The sequence below is a fragment of the Eumetopias jubatus genome, unplaced genomic scaffold (genome assembly GCF_037043125.1).
Source record: "Eumetopias jubatus isolate StellerSeaLion01/CBP00866 unplaced genomic scaffold, mEumJub1_p1.0 scaffold_7, whole genome shotgun sequence".
NCBI lineage: Eukaryota > Metazoa > Chordata > Mammalia > Carnivora > Otariidae > Eumetopias > Eumetopias jubatus.
In genome coordinates this window covers 55,334,056-55,353,680 of record NW_028274813.1, presented here as the reverse complement: position 1 = coordinate 55,353,680, position 19,625 = coordinate 55,334,056, and positions in this window count along the sequence as shown.

The window sequence follows — 19,625 nt, the reverse complement described above, 5'->3', positions numbered from 1 at the left end:
AGTGTGTCATTTGAAGCCATTGTTTCCTTGCTGATTTTCTGCTTAGATGATTTGTCTATTGCTCTAAGTGTTAAAATCACCTATTACTGTATCATTATTATGAGTTTCTTTATGTTAATTTTTAATTGATATATTTGGGTGCTTCCAAGTTGGAGGCATAAATATTAACAATGTTAGATCTTCCTGAGGAATAGACCCTTTAATTATGATATAATGCCCTTCTTCATGTCTTGTTACAGTCTTTGTTTTAAAAATCTGGTTTGTCTGATATAAGTATGGCTACTCTGGTTTTCTTTTGATGTCCATTAGTGTGGTAAGTGTGATAGATGGTTCTCTATTCTCTCACTTTCAATCTGAAGGTGTCTGTAGGTCTGACATGAATCTCTTGTAGGCAGCATATAAATGGATCTTGTGTTTTTGTTTTTGTTTTTTTTGTTTTTTTGTTTTGTTTTATCCATTCTGATACCCTATGTCTTTGGATTGGAGTATTTAGTACATTTACATTCAGAATGATTATTGAAAGTTACGAATTTAGTGTCATTGTTTTCCCTGTAGAGTCGGTGTTTCTGGTGATGTTCTTTGTTCCTTTCTAGTCTTCATTGCTTTTGGTTTTCTTTTTCCCCACTCATAGTCCCCCTAAATATATTTTGCAGGGCTGGTTTAGTGGTCATGAACTCCTTTAGTTTTTGTTTGTCTGGAAAACTCTTTATTTTTCCTTCTACTCTGAATGACAGCCTGTTGGATAAAGTATTCTTGGCTACATATTCTTCCCATTCAGCATATTGAATACATCTTGCCACTCTCTTCTGGCCTTCCAATTTTCTGTGGACAGACCTGCTGCAAACCTGATCTGTCTTCCCTTGTAGGTTAAGAAGATTTTTCCCTTGCTGCTTTCAGGAGTCTTTCCTTGTCTGTGTATTTTGTGAATTTGACTATAGTATGGCTTGGTGATAGCCAGCTTTTGCTTGATTTAATGGGAGTTCTCTGTGCTTCTTGGATTTTGATGTCTGTGTCCTTCCCTAGATCAGGGAAGTTTTCTGCTATAATTTGCTTGAATAATCTGCCCCTTTTTCTCTCTATCTTCTGGGACTCCTATGATATGAATGTTATTACATATTAATAACACTGAGTTCCCTAAGTCTACTTTTGATCCATTTCCTTTCTTTTGCTCTTCTTTTCAGCTTCATTATTTCCCATAATTTTTATCTTCTATATCACTGGTTCATTTCTCTGTTTCATCCATCCTTGTTTTATGGCCTAAATTTGTGTTTGCATCTTGGTTATAGAATTTTTAGTTTCACACTGACTAGATTTTAGTTCTTTTATCTTTGCAATAAGGGATTTTCTAGGGTCTCCCATGCTTTTTTCGAGCCCAGTTAATATCCTTATAATTGTTGTTTTAAATTCTAGTCCAGACCTCTTACTTACATCCATTTTGATTAAATCCCTGGCCATGAATTCTACTTCTTGTTGTTTATTCTGGAGTGAATTTCTCTGTCTTGTAATTTTGTCCAGAAAAGAAAAGAAAAAACAACAACAACAAAAACTAGAGTATGGGTGTGTTTTGGTCTGCCTATTAAAAGAAGCTAGATCTAAAAATAATACATAAAAATATATAAATATATATAAAAATAAAAATTAAGAAAATAATAAAAATTTTTAAAAGTTAATAAAAAAGAATTAAAAAATAAAAAGTAGGGGTGCCTGGGTGGCTCAGTCAAGCATCTGCCTTCGGCTCGGGTCATGGTCCCAGGGTCCTGGGATCAAGCCCCGCATCGGGCTCCCTGCTTGGCAGGAAGCCTGCTTCTCCCTCTCCCACTCCCCCTGCTTGTGTTCCCTCTCTCGCTGTGTCTCTCTCTGTCAAATAAATAAATAAAATCTTAAAAATAAGTAAAAGTAAAAAGGAAACTAGATCCTATTTCCCCTAGAGCTAAAGCTTTTCAACACTCTGATCAGTAGACATGATGCATAGGAGATGTTTGTGGTCTTCTGGGGGGAGGGGTCTGTTGCACTGATCCTCAGGTAGACTTGCCCTAGTGGAGGTGAGCCTCCTGGGCACAGGGTGTGGGGCTTGCTGTAAGTGGCTTCAGCCCCCATTAAGTGGCACTGTTTTGCTTCCTAAAGACTTTTTCAGCTCTGATGGATCAGATGAAAATGGTGGTGCCCTGCTTTCTAGGCCCAGCGCTGAGCGTTTGAGCACCCCCGCCCCCCGCTTCAGGAAGCCCTCACAGAAGAGCAATCAGTTACCTCTCTTTTGTCTCTGGCTCCTGTCAGATCCCTGCCTTCATGCTGCCTGTGTCCAAACTGTTTATCTCAGGTGCAGGACTGGGTTTCAAAACTCCAAATTTTAGAGAATCCTGTGGTGCAGGACCAGTGCTGAACCTCTGAGGGGGTTCTTGCCATACTTTTGCCAGTTGCTGGCCCGAGGCAGGAAAGTGGTGGCATGACCGCACAATGGTTCAGAGTTGAATGGCTAGGTGGAGTGGAGAGCCACCACCCGGCTTCTGCCCTCAGCCAGAGTCCCTGCTCCTGTGCTTGGGAACAGTGTAGCAGGTTGGCATCACCTGGTTTTTGTTTGTTTGTTTTTGCAACCCAGGGCATCCTCAGACCACCCTGTCCACTCATGGGTCTCTGCCCCACTTCCCCACCTGAGCACTTCTAAGCCAGGCACAACCTTGGGTGTGGTGGACTTCTAAAATCTCAGATTTTGTGCTGTGCTGCTTATAATACTTTGAGATAGTCTCATAAGCAGGGCTCCTTCCCCACCACGGTACCCATAGTTATATCGCCCTCAAATCAACTCTCCATACATCCTACCTTCCAAAAGGTGTCGATTTTCTACTTGTATACTTGCAGTTCTGTTTTCTCAGACCATAGATTGATTTCTTGGGTGTTCAGAATGATTCAGTAATTATCTAGCTGTGTCCCCAGGATAAGACAAGTTTAGGGTCCTCTACTATTCTGCTATCTTAACTCCTCCTCCTGACTCATATTTTTTATATGATGTTCCAGAAAGGCACCATATTTAAATAAAAATATTTATCAGGAGATTTATATTAAAAGATAAGTGAGAGCAAACAGGAGAGGGGCTTATGCTTACAGTTAAGTACTTAGGTTTCTGAAGGAATGAAAGAACTGGTCAATTTATGCAAGAAATGTACATTAAAAGACTAGATTTTTTTCTTGGAGAATGTTTGTAAGCTTTGGCCTTTATACAAAATTCTTGAACTTTGTGCCTTCGGTATTAAACTTAGTTACTAACTGAAAGATCTATTAGCTTAAATTGTTGGATGACACTTGTATGGTTTTTTTCATAAATCATCTATTTTTTGAGGCATATATACCCAGCATTGTTTTAAGACTTTCTGTAAAAGCAAAGACTGAAATAAATGTGTTTATTATATTTCAGATATGCCTCAAAGAAAAGTAAGTAACTAGAAAAGGTCAGCTGTAGGAAACAAGCCTGCAAACACCCCAGTGTAATGAATTATACCTTCTGCCTGCTGTAGATGCAGAGGATGACTCCTTCTATATCTGAAAACACGTGCCTTGAAGTTTTCAATTACTCTCAGGAAACTGAACATTTCTTCCGCAAAGTATTTGACAAGCCTCGCTGAAAAATAGAACTCTGCCGAAGGAAATGTTATTGGATCACTGGAGTGTGTTTGAAAGAAAAGCAAGAAGTAGGGTCTTGGTTCCTCACAGATGAAAAAGTAACTACTCATGGTATCAAGTCCTGGGGAGTAAAACTACTGAAGTCCTTATCCTGCCACCAAACGACCTTTAATGCCAGAAAAAGGAAGAAAGGATACTATCTTAACTGAGAAATAAATAAAGGCATTTTATAATGTTACAGACTTCAGTTTAAAGTTATGATAATGCATTTATGAATTCTGTATATAAAATTATATGGTGACAGCTTTTAATAAGCAAAAATTACAGGAGATGCATAGAAACAGATGAAGACAAATCAAATAGAGAAGGAATGAGGAAAGATCTAAAGCTGTTAATAACTTAGACTTAACTCCCTCAAACATCTTTTCAAGAATGTCACTTCAATATTTTCTCAAAAAACAGCTATAATACTCATCAGAATTTTTGTTCCAATATAAAAACCAGTAGCAACATTATGTAATTTTGTAGCTTGAATTCATGCAGTCCTGACTTAGGAGAATTAGTGGAGGCTTGAATCATCTTCTGATACAAGGAAATCTGGAATTGTTCTAAAAGCTAGAATGCCATCATGCAGTGAAAGTATATTCTTCTCATTTTGAAAATATAGGTTAAAGTACAAATACATTTTATTGTACTAAAGAAAACTAAAATACCTTCTATTTCAGCCTTATCTTTGACTTTCTTTTCACCAAGAATAGTGCTAATACATTTTTTTTCTAGTGAATGGAAGTATTTATTTTGTTTAATGCCTTTAAATATGGTGTTTTTGAATGCATATCTTCTAAAAGTTTCAACTTTCCTAAATAAAAGTTAAAATACTTGCTAATGACTGATTACATATTGACCAAAATTATTCACTGACATATTGCTCCAAAGGAAGGAAAAATACTGAAATAATATAAAACAATTTTTAAAATGTCTCTTTTCATCATGGGGATACATCATGAATATTAAAGCGTTTGTACTCTTTTATGTGTGATAGGGAAATTTTTTTATGTGAAATAGGAAATCTTAATGCCCCTGAGTACTAGGACTCAACCACATGGTAACAGGGTTAACCATGAGAATAAAAATAATGTTCTCAAAGAGATCACAGCAAAATGCAGTGTAAACTCTGGAACAAATGAACAACATTTTCAGTCATCCTCTTTTGTCCAGGAGATGAGGGACCAACCTGTATTTTCCTGTGGATCTCAAGTACATGAAAGTAATTTTTCCAGACACAAAACAAATTTGCTGTTGTATCTCAGTTAATAGAATGTTCAACTTATGTGATGGACATTGATTTTCTTAAAATTTGAAAAAATGTAGGTTGTATCAATTCAAAAGATTTGAAACCAGATGAATATTTTAATGAAATGTTTGAAGTGAAAATACTCGTAGAGACAATAGGGAGTAGGGGATAAGAATTGAGAAGGCATGATGTTACATGAAATACGCCAGACTGAGGAAAACAAATGCTGTGTGATCTCACTTACACATGGGATCTGGAAAAAAAATGTCTAACTCATAGAAGCAGATATGCGTAGAATAGCTGTTACCTAGACTGGGAGATAGGGAAATAAGGAAATGCTTGTCAAAGGATATAAGCCTTCCATTATAAGATGAATAAGTTCTGGGGAGCTAATGTACAGTATGGTGACTATAGTTTAAAATACCAAATTGTATAAAGTTTGGTAAGAGAATAAATTTAAATATTCTCACTGCACACAGTAACTATATGGTGATAAATGTGAAATGATTATCTATATAATGTATCTATCACAATGTATATATATTAAATCATTACATTGTATACTTTATATATATATATATATATACAATTTTATTTGTGAACTCTAACACTAAACCTGGGGAAAGGTTTTTTTTTAAAGATTTTATTCATTTATGAGAGAGAGAGGGGGGAAGAGGGAAGAGCAGAGTGAGAAGGACAAGCAGACTCTGTGCTGAGCCCAGGGCCCCATGTGGGGCTCGATCTCAAGACCCCAAGATCATGACCTGAGCTGAAACCGAGTCAGGTGCTTAACCAACTGAGCCACCCAGGCGTCCCAGATTTTTAAAAGCACCTATACAAAGATAAGTTTGATTTTATTTCCATCTTATATTAATTCTTTACCTAAAATGTTTATTTTTGCAAGCTAAAATTATTAGTAATTATATATGCTGTTTAATCACACACTATTGGTTTAGAATTCTGTTTAAGAATAATAAATGTGGGGGCACCTGGGTGGCTCAGCAGTTAAGCGTCTGCCTTCAGCCCAGGTCATGCCTTCATATATGTTACTGTAATTGTTCTGCATTAAAAAATCAAGTTAAAATTTATATTCATGATTAGACTGATTTCCTACCAGGTGAAAAAGATAAACTATAATCACTAGATAAGATGAAGCAAACAATGATGGTGTGTTCTAAGGTAAACAGAGTGACTGTGCTAATAATTTCAGTAACATACTATAAATTTGACAAAGCATGCCCAGTACATATGAAATTCTTTTCCATTGATTCAGAACAAGTGAAATAATCCTCACTATAGGTATCTAGATAAGATAATACTGAGAAGTTTAACTATTTTGATACCAACTTTATTAATTGCATTTAAATTCCATTAAATCGTATCTGATTATCCATCTAAACTTGGTTTGGTCCTAAAAAGATTGCAAACACATAAATCCTTTTCCTCTTCCCCTAGACTCCCACCTTTACTCCTGTGGTCTCCAACTGATTAGCTTCAGACTTTTCCTTTATTGTCTTTCTTTTGTGAACAAAAAACACTGAGTTCCAAAAGCTTTTTTCTTGTTTGTATTTTGCAATTTTATTTAAAGTCCTTGAAAAAAAATACACACATTCATGAAGTATTTTGAAAAGGGAGAGACAAAAGAGAAGGGGCATGGCAAAAAGCTAACTTGTCTGTTTTACTAGCACAGATTCAGCAGGATAGATTTTTTACATTCATATAAATGATATATACGAAGCTGAGAGTTCTGTCACAAGATAAGCATTTACCTTTGCATCACCCACATTTTTTTCTCCTCTGCAATGATTTTATTATAAATATATTCTTTGGGGATAAACAAATATTGTGTTCAAGACTATCTGCAAGCTTGCTTTAAAGTAATAAAAATGGAATCAGGAACCACTTAGAAGTAGAGAGAAGTAGCAAAGACACCTGCACACCCTAAGCGTCTTTTCCCTAAGAAGTAACAGAGGTTAACAGGGAATATCACATTTCTCATTAGCCTATTCAATTAAAATAAGCCTTGAGTTTAATTTGCCCTGTTCAGTAAACTGATCTCCTCTCCTCATTCCTAAGAAGTAGAATGGAAAGACAGTCTTTGGAGCTCAATATCAACAGGAAAGATCTCAACTTTGTAACCGCTTTTGTGACACAAAACTGTTTACTATTTGACAGGAGCATCATCAGAGTAGTCTTTCAACACACCAGCCCAGTGTTCATTGTAAGTCTTTTTTCTTCTCTGACTATGGGCTATTTTCTTTGGTCCATCTCCTAAGATTATAGTTCAGTTGTAACAGTTGAAGTTTATTTGAATGATACAGTGTTTTTGTGACTAGATTTTTTTCAATCAATATTATATTTGTGAGTATGGTTCATGTTCTTGTATGTAGCTATAGTTAAATCATTTTCATTGCTGGGGAATTTTTCATTGTATAAATATATGACAGCTCACTCTGTTGATGGGCATTTAGGATGTTGCCAGTTGGGTGTGATTATGGGAAATTCTTTAATGAACTTGTACACTTTTTTTGGTCACGTGTATGCATTTTGTTAGAAATACCCCAGACATGGAATTCCTGTGTCATGGATTAACAGCAAACCATTTCTTAAAATGGTTGAACCAATTTATATTTTTAACTGTCTCCTGTATATGAGAATTTCTGTTGATTGATATCTTCACTAACACTTGGTACTCAGCTGTGTTAACTGTAGACATTCTGGACTAAATATTTGTATAATGTGTAGTGGTATCTTACCGTGGTTTTAATTTTGATTTCCTCAGATCTATTCATCACCTCTTCATGTGTTTTTGGCTATATGGATATCTTTTATGAAGTGCCTCTTCAAATCTGTTTTCTTTAGGGTTTCCTATCTTTTATGTTACTAGGTTATAGTTACCTAGTTTAGATGTGAATATCTGTTCTTAATGCATTTTCAGCTTCCACTTAGCAACTTTCTTTTCACTCTTTACCAGAGACAGTTAATGAATAAAAGTTATTCATTTTGATATAGTGTAATTTATCAGTCTTTTATGGTTACCATATTTGTATCCCCAGATATATTTACCCAATGCAAGTTAATGATGATGTGTTCATAAAAGATTTGTTGTTTTTCTTCTCAGCATTTTATCAACAATAGGCCTGAAACTGATATTTGTATGTAGTGTGAAATAAGTATTAATATAATTTTCCTCTTTCTATATGAAATGGTCTCAAAACTGATATTCAAAAGATCTTGCTTTCTCCACTTCTTTGTGGTGCTAAATTCCTCATAACTCAAATGGTTAAACAGGAATTGGTCAATTTCTTGCCTCTCTATCTCTGTCATGTATCTGTTTGCCTATCCTTGGGCCAATAGCACACTACCTTAATTACTATAATTAAAATAAAGCTGCTATATGTTCTTTTTAAAATTTTCTTCAACAATGTCTTAGCTATTCTTGGTATTTTGTTGTTTCCTTATAAATCCTAGAACTAGATTGACATTTCTGGAAAAAAATAATCTATAGCATCAAATCTAAAAATCAGTCTAAATTTGGAGAGAACTGACATTAAACCAATCTAATATATCAAGGTATATAATTCTTTCTGAGGCTTTACTTTCTTACAATTTTGTATTATAACACATAGAAATTTTGTACATCTTTTGTTAGTGTTTGTGGGTACTTCTACACTATCTTAAGTGGTATCTTTTCAAAAATGGTGTTGCGCATATGTATAAAAATATAGTTGATTTTTGTCTATAGCACTTACACGATCATGTCATCTGTCAGAGTATTTCCTTAAAATCCTTTCTTTATTTCTTGCGTATCTCATTGTATAGGGCCTTCAGTGCTATATGTACTAAAAGGGATCATTGTGGTCATCCCTTACTTGAACCTTGATCCCAGAGAAAAAACTTTCAGCATTTCATTATTATGTATGTTTACTATAGGTTTTTAAATTTTCTTTGTATGTGAACTTTATCAAATTTTTTGCCTTTCCTTACTTTTAAAAAAAGTATATTTATTAAAGAAATTTAAATATACCTTACTAATTCTTTAAAAAGTTCATGAATGGATGTTGAATTTAATCAAATTCTTCATGTTTTGAGATTATCATATAATTTTTCTTAACATTATGTATTAGATTTGCAGTGGTTGATTTTTGGATATGAAATCATCTTTGCCTTTCTGATGTCAATGGCCTCAATCCAAGGACCACCACAAAGACATCTATATGTCAACAATTTGTGTTTGTTGATTATTACAGCAAGGGAGAACACACACCTTAGAGAATCCCAGCGTGTCTCAGCACGGGGCTGTCAGAATGCATAGGATTTGGATGGGTTAGGTGATTTTCAGGAGGACTCAAGAAAGCGGGACTTTGTTCTCTACTCAGTGCTTTCATCACAAGGGGGCAGTTTTATAATTGGGTATTTTAATTCATCCTGTCCATAAAGTGAAAGATTTAGCCTTGTTTTGTTTCTGTCACTGGTAATGGAATGGCAGTAACTCACATTAACCAATCTCAGGGAATACTTGGCTATTCTATGGTGTGAGCAATGTTTTGTTTGTTTTTAAGCCACGTAATTGAGTTATGATTGACATAAAAAAGCTGAGTGTGCGTGTGTGTGTATGTGTATTTAACATATACAACTTGATGAGATTGGAGATTAATATGTGCTAGATATGGTAATGGGATGATTTTTTTTTTTTTAAACACAGTGGCCTGTCTGATACTGGTATGCTACAAAATGATTTTTTTTTAAATAGGCGAAAATAGAAATCTGGGTTATGATTACCAAGATAAGTTTTTTTTTTAATTTTATTTATTTATTTGAGAAAGAGAGAATGAGAGATAGAGAGCACGAGAGGGAAGAGGGTCAGAGGGAGAAGCAGACTCCCCGCCAAGCAGGGAGCCCGATGCGGGACTCGATCCCGGGACTCCAGGATCATGACCTGAGCCGAAGGCAGTCACTTAACCAACTGAGACACCCAGGCGCCCACCAAGATAAGTTTTAACAATAGCAAGTCCTAGATGACAGTGTCAGGCCCCCTCCTGGGTGGCCAAGGCTGCTTTTGTTTTTTTGCACTGAAATTAATACAATGTGGTCCAGTTTATTTAATATTGGTTTGGTTTGCTGATTTCATTTAGCAGTTTTGCAGCTATGCTCATGAATAACACTGACCTGTAGTTTTCAGAATACCCTTGTCAGATTTGGTATCATGTTTGTATTGATCTTTGAAAAATGAGTTTTGGACTGTCTTTTGTTTTCTAACTTGATATTTTTGGAAGAATTCAATATAAGAATTTATTGCATGCCTTCTAAGTACTTTTATTATGTCAAAATATATAATTCCCCAGTAAAAAGTAAAGATAAAGTGTTATAATAAACACAGTGGGTTAATCTATAAGCACAAATTTGTTTAAAGCAATTCATTGAAAATATCCTACGTTAACTTCTAGCAAGTAAATCGCATGTATTTCTAGGCATCATATCTATTTGAGTAGACTTTCCTTGTATTTTAATTTCAATTACAGCTGTTATATTGCAACTAACAAAATCTGAAAATACTCTATTTGGAAATTAGCTAATTGTATGTTATTTTACTCAATTTGATAAAAAATACTATTACTCTCAAAATTTACTAATAGAATAATCTATGACACTGACTTATCCCAAACCTATTTTCTAACTATTCTCTAGTGAGATAGCCCTCCTAATCAGATCATAGAATGCCTAGAAGAACATAATTGGAGGGAGTTCTGCTAACTCCCTGGTGTAGCTGAATTTGGGTAAGGATATTTTTCAGTTGATCAGGAAGAACGCCACATAACCTCAATACCAAGACTTTACGTTAGTTAACAAAACAACATTAATATATATTTTAGCACTCCAAAGTTATTTGCTTTTGAAACCAAGAGTGAAAAGCCACTAAAATGATACCTATGAATAAACGGCCATGAAACACACTAATTGTGACAAGTCAAAGATCATTCACTGTCTCACACACACACACATATCAGTGCATGTTAAACGGGTGAAATCATAAGGCTGGTAAATTGTACCAATGACAATTTTCTGGTATATTTTATTAGGTAAGATGTTACTACTGGAAGAAACTGGATGAAGGATATACCGGATCTCTCTATATTTCTTAAAACTTCATGTGAATCTACAATTCTCTCAAAACAAAAATTTCAAAACAAATTAAGATTTAACAAGTGATATATGATTGAGATAAGTGAGGCAAATAAAATAATAAAGATCTAAAGTATTATCAAGTCTTGATAGCTATAGTTTAAAAAAGACCTCCAAAATCAGAAGTGTTGACTCTATTTTCTAGTTAATTTGAATGAGCACTTACAATTAAAATGTTCCACTGGTCTTAATATGAAGGAATGGCTGAAGAAGATGCTTAAACTTCCATGAAATAATACATTTTATCATATTTTAAATGATCAAGCTAATCTCAGAAACAAAAATAAAGCTTTTTCTTTCAATAGATGATTTTTAAAAGAACTTCAGAAGTATCTATGGCTATATGACTCTTCAGTATTCTGTTACTTTTTATTCTTATGAATTGCCATGTTTATCTCAATTTTAATAGTATATCAGCTATAAGTTAACATTAGGTATACATAAACCAGGTAGGAAGATTGGGGGCAGAAGTGGTTTTGAGACCCCAAAATAACAGTGTGTGTATCACCCTTTTTTTTTTAAAGGGATATACGGCTTTAGTGCAGTCATTTGAAAAACCACTTTCTCTTTTCTGTATATTTAACCAGTGTAGTCGGGTTTTTGTTTTGTTTTCTGTTTTTTTTTTTTTCCAAAATTCATAGTATAGTAAAAGGGGGAAAATAAATGTCATAGAAAGCAGATTGGCAGTAATAAAATGTGAACGCCAAGAAAGTATAGCAAGAACAGAGGGTAGAAATTGGAAAAACAAAACTAAACAGTCTTTACTATAAAGGCAAGTGGTCACCAAAATGTTAATAAGAACATCAAAAATTTCACAAATGGTAAAGTGATACATCGTTGATCTTGGATCATTAAAAGTTTATGATTAAGAACTGTTTAAGACAGGAGGTAAAACAACCTGTTTTTTTTGCAATACTTTTAATAATGACAAAATAGTACAAAATATTTCCATGACTTTCTACTATATTTTCATTGTGTGCATATTCAGCACCAGGAAGGTTTATTTTGGGGGGCTGTAACAATTTTTTGAGGTAGAATATGCAGCTTTTTCACTCATTTTAAAGAAAAAGAAATTTAGAGGAGACTTTCACAAGGTAACCCAGCATAAAATCTGTAAAACTGGAAATGAAACTATTTACAAATATACATGTATGTAAAACTAAAAATTTGAAATACATTCATTTTCCCTGAAGTATAGTGCTTCTCTGTTGCTTTGAAGTCTCACATTTGCTTGCTTGGGGTTTAGTATTGCTGCTTAAAGCTTAAAAATTCAGCTAAGTAGAAAATTTTATTCCCATTATTTTCTATGATTATGGTCTTAGCTTTATAGTAAATTTATTTGGAAATTATGTCTCAATTTGTCTGGACTTTGGGTGGTGAAAGACCCATACTGTAATAGTGTTTCAGGAAGAAATTACCCATATATGTAAGATTAATACTAGATCACTGAGGAACAACAGCAACAACAAGAAAACTGGAACTATTCAGTTTGGGGGAGTGCATGTTCAAAATTCCTGACGATGCACAATCTCCAGTAGCTTTACCTTGGCTAGGCATACATACTCCATGACATAAAGCCAAGCCAATGAGCTGAGCTGTGCCTCAAGCAGTGACATTGTGAGCTGTCTTTTAGAAAGAAAAAACATCATCACTGGTGAGGTGAGAGAGGGATTAGTTCTTGAAAAGCAAAGAGAAAAAGAGCAAAACTTTCATTCAGCTTTGAATGAATGTACCAAGAAAGAATTAGAAAAACTGAAACATTTCCAGACTGTTAATGGCATTCCTGCTGAGAGTGTAAGTTCCTGGAGTGTGCAAAGGAACTTCGAAGAGTGGTTTCCCAGACAAGAAGATTGATTCTGTAATTCTCTATCAGCACTACAGACTGTCAGCATGATTGCACTTGTTTCTCTAAAAGCATTAGCAAGACAATTACCGATTATTTCACCATGGCATTTACATGTTTGTGTCCATCAATCCCTGAAGCCCAGGAAATTGATAATGCATCGCCCAACATTTTTGCTGTTCTGTGTAGGGTATCAGGCAGCCAAAGTAAAATCTGATGGCACTTGGGAAAAACAAGTGCTGGTAATTTGTTGTGGTTAGTGTGCTGGGGCATTCCGTGTGCGCTTGAGCAAAATGTGTATTCTGTTGCTGTTGGGTGGAATCTTCTATATATGCCAAGTCAGTTGGTATTACATATGGTTCGATTCTAATGTTTTCTTGTTAATCTGTCTGATTAAATGAGGTACACAAAAGAGGAAAATTTCATCAAGTATGCTTGGCAATGAAGAAATCAGAATGGGCTTTTCTTGCTTTAGGAAAATATTATTTTGGTCAGTAGGGAACAAAAGAATGTGCAGCTTTATATTTTAGTCTTGTTAATGGACTAAACATAATCACACATGCCTGTAAATTATCATTTTTTATTTTTTAAGATTTTATTTATTTTTGAGAGAGAGAGAGAGCATGTGAGCAGGGAGGGGCAATGGGGGAGGGACAAAGAATCTGAAGCAGACCCTGCCCTGAGCCTGGAGTCCTGACATGGGGCTCAATGCAGACCATGAAATCATGACTTGAGCGGAAACCAAGAGTCTGATGCCTAACCAACTGAGCCACCCAGGTGTCCAAAATTATCAATTTTTAAAATTTTAATTCCAGTGTAGTTGATATACAGTGTTATATTATACAGTGTTATATTCATTTCAGGTGTACAATGTAGTGATTCAACAATTCTATACAATAATCAGTGCTCATCATGGTAAGGGTACTCTGAATAGGCTATTTTTCTTTGACTTATTTTGCTTAGCATTATACTCACTAGCTCCATCCATGTTGTTACAAATGGCAAAATTTCATTCTTTTTATGGCTGACTAATACTCTACTGTGTATATATATATATATATATATATATATATATATATATATATATATACCATCTCATCTTTATCCATTCATTTGTTGTTGGATACTTGGGCTGCTTCTATAATTTCGCTATTGTAAGTAATGCTATCATAATGGGGGTGCATCTATCTTTTCGGCTAGTATTTTCATCTTCTTTGGGTAAATTCCCAGTAGTGGAATTACTGGATCACAGGGTAGGTAACTCTATTTTTAATTTTTTGAGGAAAGCCCATACTGTTTTCCACAGAGGCTGTACCAGTTTGCATTCCCACCAACAGTACATGAAGGTTTTTTTTTTTCCATGTCTTTGCCAACACTTCCTTTTTCTTGTCTTTTTGATTTTAGCCATTCTGACAGATGTGAGGCGGTATCCCATTGTGGTTTTGCATTTCTCTGATGATGAAGGATGTTGCGCATCTTTTCATGTGTCTGTTGGTCGTCTCTGTTTTCTTTGGAAAAATATCTGTTCACATCTTCTGCCCATTTTTAATTGGATTATTTGTTTTTTGAGTGTGAAGTTGTATAAGTTCTTTATCTACTTTGGATACAAACCCTTTATCAGATATGCTATTTGCAAATACCTTTCAGTTTTGATGATCCTTTCCTCTGTTGTGCAGAGGCTTTTTATTTTGACATAACCCACATGTGCCTGTAAATTAGATTTTGTATATGAAGTATTGAGTAAAAAATAAAACTGGCCTTTTTATAAGTACTATAATTTATTTGGCCATTTTCTTAATATTGGCTTTTTATCCTAAATATTTTTTAAGGATTTCATTTCTTTATTAGAGCAAGAAAGAAAGAGAGAGAAAGCATGAGCAGGGCGACAGGGGTAGAGAGAGAGGGAGAAGCAGACTCCACGCTGAGCAGGGAGCCCGATGCAGGACTTGATCCTAGGACCCTGAGATCATGACCTGAGCCGAAGGCAGACGCTTAACTGACTGAGCCACCCAGTCACCCTTTTTATCCTAAATATTGACATCACTTTCATATAATTACAATTAAGGTGTTGTAAATAATTTGCTTGCTTATATATTTGTTTACTTAGGATTAATAGAACTGTTGGGTCAAAGTTATAGTATCTCTTATGTATTATGAGTCTCTTTTAAGAAATGTTGTGCCAGTGCACTTCTTAGTAATAAGGTATGACAATGCTTAGTTGGTTAGTCTTATTAAATTAAAATAAAGTTGTTCAAGATTTTCCTTTACTACTAATTGGAACACAGGTTTCACAAACCAACTTATTCATGAAATTTATTGTATAAAAGCATCCAGGGGCACCTGGGTGGCTCAGTCAGTTAAGCATATGCCTTCAGCTCAGGTCATGATCCCAGAGTTCCAGGATGGAGTCTCAGGATTGAGCCCCACATCGGGCTCCCTGCTCGGCAGAGAGTGTGCTTTCCCTCTGCCCTTCACCCTACTTGTGCTCTCTCTCTCTCACTCTCACTCTCTCTCAAATAAATAAATAAAATTAAAAATCATACCTTCAAGGAAGATATAATAATTGTAAAAATGTACATAACCAACACTGGAATATCTAAGTACATTGAGCAAATGCTAACAAATGTGAGGAGAGTAGTAGAAAAATGTTTAATACCTCAGTGCCAGCAATGGAGAGATCATTCAGACAGATTAACAAGAAAACATTAGAATCGAACCATATTTAATACCAACTGACTTGACAAACATATATAGAAGATTCCATCCAACAGCAACAGAATACACATTTGTCTCAAGTGCACATGGAATGCCCCGGCACATTAATCACAAAACTTGATGCACATTTATTAATTTTGTATAGTATGTATCATGTCCTGTAATTACCATTCCTATAAGGAATTTGTATTGCAAAGGAATTTCATTTGCCAAAGGTACCATTTCTGGATCCAGTGCTTGATCCTTTTTCTGTGATTATTTAAAAAATGAACTATAAAAAATTACAAAATAGAAGAAAAGGCAAATAAGTACATGAAATTATTTTTAACCTTTTAGAAATAACAATTTCTATCTAATATTTTGGCATACACACTTTCATTCTGTTGATCAAAATTATAATCATGTCTACTCATTTATCTCTTTTTATAGTTTTTCACATTTTCCTGTGACTTTAAATGGTTTTTAAAATCAGGATTTTTAGCAGTTATCAATTATTTTAGTTTATTTGTCAAAAGGTTGTAAATATTAAACTTAAACACTCTAAATATTAATGATCTAAATGGTCAATGTTTTTATAGATTTTTTAAAAGCTCTTCAGCAGTATTGCCAATTCCTGTCTTTATATTGGTTCAGTGGATTTTGCTAAATTGAAGTATGAACAGCTATATATATATTTTTTTTTCAACTGAATTTTTTCATTCCTTATTCTTTTTCAAACTAATTGCACTGGTTGCTCATTTTTTCCATACTAATTTGTTAAGAATATGTGTGTGTGTGTATGTCGTATATTAACATTTTATGTATTTTTTCTTTTTATATTTAAAATTAGACTTGTGTCATTTCTCCTGCACGCATTTAAAAACGTATATTTGTGTCATCAAATCTACCAATATTTTCACTTATAATTTCTTTGTATGCTTAAAAAAGCATGCTCCATTATATACATCTATCTAAATATTCACCCATATCTTCTCATTGTTTTATAATTTTAATTTTGTTTAACCCTTCACTCTATTTGAAATTCAAAAATTTAGCTTATAAGTAATGTAATTTTTGATATATCTTACCAATGTGTCCCGATACCATTTTCTAGGATGTCTGTTACTTCACTAATAACTTGTTTCATTCACCCACAATCTCCCATTATTGCTGCTATTCATTTATGGTCAAGCACTCAATCCAAACAGTAAAGAAGCCCTTGGGCTACTTCCAGATGATTAACAACCAGGGAGGGCAAGGATTCACTCTGCTGATTGGCAAATGGCCTAGAAGAAACCAAACTTAGTCTTCAAAGGAGAAAAATAAAATAAATACATATTTCAGAAATTGAGTTACTCCTATTATCTAAGCTGGATCGTAAACATTCTTTCCTACACAAGATGGAGTGGATTTAGTTCCCATTAGCCAGCATGGACATTGAGATATGATTGTGTGGCGGTCATGTGTAGAAAAACAATTACCCTGCAACCAACATTGACCACCGGAGTATGGCACGAGCAACTGCTTGTCTGGAAGCAGCTTTGCCCAGTTTGATAATATCACATGCCATATATTGTTACTGGTTAGGGCCTTCCTAGATTATATTTATTAGGTCAATACAGATATAGATACATATAAACAGTTGAAATTAGCATTTTCCTCATTTTCTTATATCTATTATTGCTAGTATAAATGTTACTAGGTGAATATATATATTTTTTAATCTGGAAAAGATGTTCAGTTTTATTAAGTTTTTAGTCTGTTAGAATAACATTTTTCTGAGTAATAATGAATGTTATTTAAACTTAGCAACTGGGGCGCCTGGGTGACTCAGTCATTAAGCGTCTGCCTTCGGGTCAGGATCCTGGGGTCCTGGGATCCAGCCCTGCATCAGGCTCCCTGCTCAGCGGGAAGCCTGCTTCTCCCTCTCCCACTCCCCCTGCTTGTGTTCCCTCTCTCACAGTCTCTCTCTCTGTGTCAAATAAATAAATAAAATCTTTAAAAAAATAAAATAAACTTAGCAACTAATGTGACCAATAGAATTTCTACACTGAATCTTTTCTGTTTACAGAAAACGTTTCCCCTACAAATGATCAATTTCCCCTCTTTATCATCCAATTTTCTCTTAATATTGTGGGTAGAAGCTCTGGTTAATACACTGTTACTTTTATGCTAAGAAAATCGTGCTGTAAGATCTTCTATCTTGAACTAAAATTATAAACTAACTAAACTAAAAAAGACATTTTTTACCGCTCTGTCCTTTCAGCTTCACACTTGTCTATCCTCTTTCATAATTAAGCTTTGAAAAAGCATCTGAAATTGTTTCCATTTTACTTTTTCTTTTTAAATATTTAAACAATAATCAAGTCCCATAATAAATAATGGGCTAAATAGTTGCATTTTACTACAAATCTCAAACTGAAAGCAACTACCCCTTGGCCTTTACTCCCCACCTCTCAGGTCCCATTTTTTCAGTGGCCACAATCTTACTCATTTTGGCTAGTGTTTATTATCTCCATAATTTTGTGTTTAAATAAATAACTAAACTTGTTTGGTATGTTACATATTTATAAATAACTCAAGGTAATTGCAAAAGCTATATGGAGAGAGTTGTCAAATCAAAAAAAGAACTTAAGCTTTCTCTAATTTGATTAATACAAATAAAATATCATATAAATTTGTAACAGGAAGGATTAGAAGTTTCTGGAGAGGTATCAGTACCTTTACTGTCTTAATGTGTCTTTGCCCTCAAGATAAATATTGATCAAATCCTCATGAAATCTATCCCAAAAAGTAATTTTACATTTTTCCATTTGATATTTTCACAACAAGGAATTAATCAGAGTCATTAAATCGTATCATTAGCAGTTTTAATTTTTTCTCATGTACACCTCAAGTTTCTGCTGAAGGGTATAGGTTAGACATTAAATCTTCAACAAGGAAGGACTGTTTTAGAGAGACTGTATCAGGTAGCCTTAAATATTGATAGTACAAGGCATGCCTGGGTGGCTCAGTTGGTTAAGCATTCACCTCTTGGTTTTAGCTCAGGGCCAGTCAGGCTCAGCTCAGTGGGGAGTCAGCTGGAAGATTCTCTCCCTCTGCCCCTCACCCCGTTGGTGCATGTGTTCTCTCTCTCTCTTTGATAAATAAATCTTTAAAAAATATTTATAGTACAAGAAATAGACTCTTGGGTACAGGCCTTGGAGTTCTCAGAGTACCAGTACTTGGACAACTTGCAGCTTATACCACAGTACAGACTCAGAATTTTAAAGATTCTTACTAGTTTAAAAAGGGATCGCCATGAAATCAGATTGCAAGCAGAATTTATTATGTAGGGTGGAAGGGACTGTTAGAATAATAAGGTATTACTAATTGTTACTTGCTTTGGGATATTTTCACTATATTTTTAAATATTCCATTTTCCATGTATGGGGAGGTTTGTCATTCTTCATCTATTTTTAGGCCTCAATTTCTTCAGTTTAACAGATCATGCTTATCCACACTGCAGTGGGACATCTTTTAAATGGTAAATTGTTCTGACCCCTTGAAATTTTGGAACAAATACTTTGAGTTCTTTTTACTTTTTATAGCAGTGTAGTTTTTTGGCATAGTTTCATTAAGAAACCATCCTTCTCTTTTAATTTGATAAGTAGTTTGTGCAACATATATACACACACACATTTTAGAGTCTGATTTTATATGTATAATAAAACGTTGGATCAGTTTTAATTTAAATAATCTTTGATATCTATGCCTAAAATCTTTGTACAAAATTCATTTAAAAATCTTAGAAAAGTATACATATATTCCCTGTGTGTGTACATATGTATCTACATATATATATATATATATATATATATATATAATTTTTAATTCTGATTTTTAATTCTGTTGATGTTGGTGAATGTGGTAAGAATGTATGGTAGATTTTTGCCAATATATGGTGTTGTTAAAGAACATGCATATATAAGAGATTATATGCATATTTCTTACACA